The following is a 3,935-nucleotide window of genomic DNA, read 5'->3' as shown; positions in this document are numbered from 1 at the left end:
TCCAGAAGAAGAATGAGCTTCTTCTCAAAATATGAAATTGACTGTTAAAGCCCAATAAAAAATAACTAATTAATAATCAATATTTTTTTCTTTTTTCTTATTTAGAACAATAAGAAATAATTCAGCAAATCAAACAGAAGAGCATAGCTAGGCAACTAACGAAATCAAATATCGACAAAAAAGGAGTCAATAAAATGAGAAGAGTCACCACAAAAAAAATGGGTTATGGTTACATTAATGGGTTAATCAAGAAACGGGATGTTAGGTTTAACAAGGTTCATTAAGGGTTAATTAAAAAGGGAGGCTTTTTATGGGATAAGTGGGTTAAAACCTATGTGCATTTATAATCTTAGTATCAAATCAAAGGTGCGGTTTTGACATGCATAATCGAAGCAAGTTCTAGAATAACAAATTAAGTTGACACATTCATAACCAACAATGGAATGAGCATGAAAGTGTATGCTCTTAAGGCTCAAAATCTCACAAAAAATCATAGTTTTGATGTCAAACTTGCAAATTTAAAACTTCAAGACAATACCTCAATTCAGGGAAACAACCTAAAAAAATTTAATTCTGAAAATAACTTATCATACTTGACTAGAAATTACCAAACTATAAAAATTAAAAAAAAATTCTAAATTAAAAACAAGCGCATCAATATCTATTCAAGAACAAAAACGAGCTTCTTCTCAAAATATGAAATTGATTGTTCAAGCTCAATCAAAAAATAACTAATTAATAATCAATATTTTTTTCTTATCTAGAACAATAAGAAATAACTCAGCAAATCAAATAGAAGAGCATAGCTAGGTAACTAACCAAATCAAATATCAACAAAAAGGGAGTCAATAAAATGAGAAGAGTCACAATGAGAAAAAATGGGTTATGGTTAACATTAAAAGGTTAATCAAGAAATAGGATGCTATTCTTAACGGGGTTCACTAAGGGTTAACTAAAAATGGAGGCTTTTTATGGGATAAGTGGGTTAAAACCTAAGTGCCTTTATCATCTTAGTATATCAAATCAAAGGTGTGGTCTCGACATGAATAATCGAAGCAAGTTCTAGAATAACAAATCAAGTTGACACACTCATAACCAATAATAGAATGATCATGAAAGTGTATGCTCTTGAGGCTCAAAATCTCACAAAAAATCATGGTTTTGATGTCAAACTTACAAATTTAAAACTTCAAGATAATACCTCAATTAAAGGAAACAACTTAAAATATTTTAATTCTAAAAATAACTTATCATGCTTGACTCTCTCATGACTTAAAGTTTAAATCAATCAATACACAAATATTTACAAATAAATCCAAAACACATAAAAAAATCCCAAATCGAAAAAAATTCATTCTAATGGAAGTAAAAGAAACTTACTTAAACATAAGAAATACTTCAGGGATTTTCTAATAATTATATGAATAACCTCCACACTTAAGATGTACATTGCCCTCAATGTACAAACATATATATGCGCATTATAAGCAGGATATCATAAGAGAGGGAGAAAACTAAAAATGCCCTAAATATGGATGAATTCACCGAAATGATGAAATCCAGAAATGTAGGCAAATCTAAATGTAGTGCTTGGTTTCGAGCAAACTAATAAGAAAATAAACACAAATAATAAAGAATATTAAGAGGTTAAAAACTCAATTACAGATAACCATAAAAATAAAAACATAGTTCAAAAGATAATAAATGAAATAAGTTAAAGAAAATAAAAATTAAAACAACTAAAAGCATAAATAAAATCGCTTGAAAAAGTAGAAGTAGCAGGACGGTGACTCTGAGATGGTGGATGAGGTGGATCTTCATGGTGGAAGGGGACATTATCAGTGAAGTTTGCATGCTCATCTTGAGGGTCAAAATGAGATAACATATATTGAGGATGTAACACCCCAAACCTGGCCCAGATGTTATGACCGAATCCGACGTGTCACATTGAAGTTTTACAAACCCATGACTCATATTAGTATTTTAAAAGATCGTCTTTTGTAAAGTTAAAAAAGTGAATGGAAGTTGTGCACCAGGTAGGTATCCGAAACAGAGGAGGTGAGCCATGAAAGCAGCTTAAGTACCAGGCTCTCGATGGAATCCAATCCTATACATGCCCACAACTATTGCCACACTTTGATAAACGAGTTGAAATTCATTTGATTAGATATCTTTGATAAACCGGTTAATCGTGTCGTTGCGTTATTTTGAAAACGAGTATCATTTTGTAAACGCGCCCTAAGTCTAGCCCATTTGAATTATTATCATAAATATTTAGAGTTATTAAAAAATAAAATAATCCCAAAAAAATAGTTAAAATGGCCTTATTACAACACAAAAATAAATAGTATTTAAGATAAACTATAGGAAATCGGTTACTTACTGTAAAGTCCAGAAGCGATCACTGTGGCCACGCTGAATCCCCTCCGGCTCTAAGTCCCCACATCAAGGCTCACCTGCAAGGTTAAGGAAGGGGGTGAGTTTGGAAACTCAGTGTACAACAAGCCCCTCTCAGAGCCCAACCAATATCAGCATACTGGGCCTAAGCCCAAGTTTAGTTTCAATATATACTGGGCCAAAGCCTTTCATTTAACGGTTACAGGGCCGAAGCCTTTTCATAAATCATATCACTGGGCCGAAGTCTTTACTGTAATTGGTATGGCCCATACGCCCATTTCAATATCACATGCAATATTAATGGATGCATGCAAGCCCGTTTGGGGAGACTACTCAACCCACCAACCGCTACTCTCCACCCGTACCAACCAAGCTCTCCATGTGGGGAATAACTCAACCCATCCAACCAAACTCTCCACTGGCAGCATAGCTACTTTATCATATAACTAGAGGCCTAGCCTCTTTTAATAACTAGGCAACGCCCTTTTCGGTAAACTGGGGCAAAGCCCTTTTTACACTTCCTCCGTTCATGTAAAACCCGACCCATGCATATGTGAATATATCATGGCATATCATGTATAAAAGCAGTATCACATGCATCTTAATTATAACATAACCCTAGGGGTATAATGGTCATTTTCACCTAGGGGCAAAAAGGTCATTTTCACATTATAAGGGTAATTTCATTTCTCTATCATTTATTAGGGTTTTCCATGCTCATTATCAATTATCAACAATTTCAAGTGTTTAATCAGCGATTTTAGCCCATTCTAGCAAAACCGAGTCATTGGGCCAAAAACCCCTAATGGGCCCTGCATGGCCGATTTAGTCATCTAGGCTCATTTAGCCTATATTCCATAACGGTATTAACTGTCTTAATGTGCAATTTATCTGGATTCCATTTTCTACCAAACTTACCCAAATGAGCCCGAAAGCCCATTGGGCCCGATTTTAGCCCCTCGAGGCCCAACTTACCGTGATGCAGCAAATTGTGCCCTTACCTATTCCAACGATCCCAATCATCAAACTTAGCCTATCTAGCTAACCTATCAGCTTTCGCATGCTCACGAGTCCTCGAAATGCCAGAATTTTCTGTATTTCAGCTTTTCGGCATATATCGAGTTAAGCTACGAAAGAGGGTTCGTTACACACCTGTTTTGTGACGTTCACCAACGAAGTCTTCCATGGCAACCTACAATTATTCACCACCATTCTTAGTCTACAGTTCATGCTAATCAACCCAAATCTTACCTTACCAAAATCGGCCAAAGAACCCCTAATGGCCATAATTCACTTACCTTCACAGGGTCTGACGATATGATTCAAGCTTGTCCAACATTGACACTCTAAGCCGTGCTGCTCCTCCAAAGTTATCTATTCCACTATACAAACCATAAAAATCAAATGAAGAAGCCCAATAAAGCCTATGTCTCAAAGCAACAACCTCCCTAAACTATAGGGGGTTTCGGCTTTTGTCAACAGTTATACTACTAAATCGATTGGAGTATGAATACTTACCACAATCTTTTTTTTTGTAC

The sequence above is a fragment of the Gossypium hirsutum genome, chromosome A10 (genome assembly GCF_007990345.1).
Source record: "Gossypium hirsutum isolate 1008001.06 chromosome A10, Gossypium_hirsutum_v2.1, whole genome shotgun sequence".
NCBI classification, from domain to species: domain Eukaryota; kingdom Viridiplantae; phylum Streptophyta; class Magnoliopsida; order Malvales; family Malvaceae; genus Gossypium; species Gossypium hirsutum.
Note: the sequence above shows the minus strand (reverse complement) of the source record.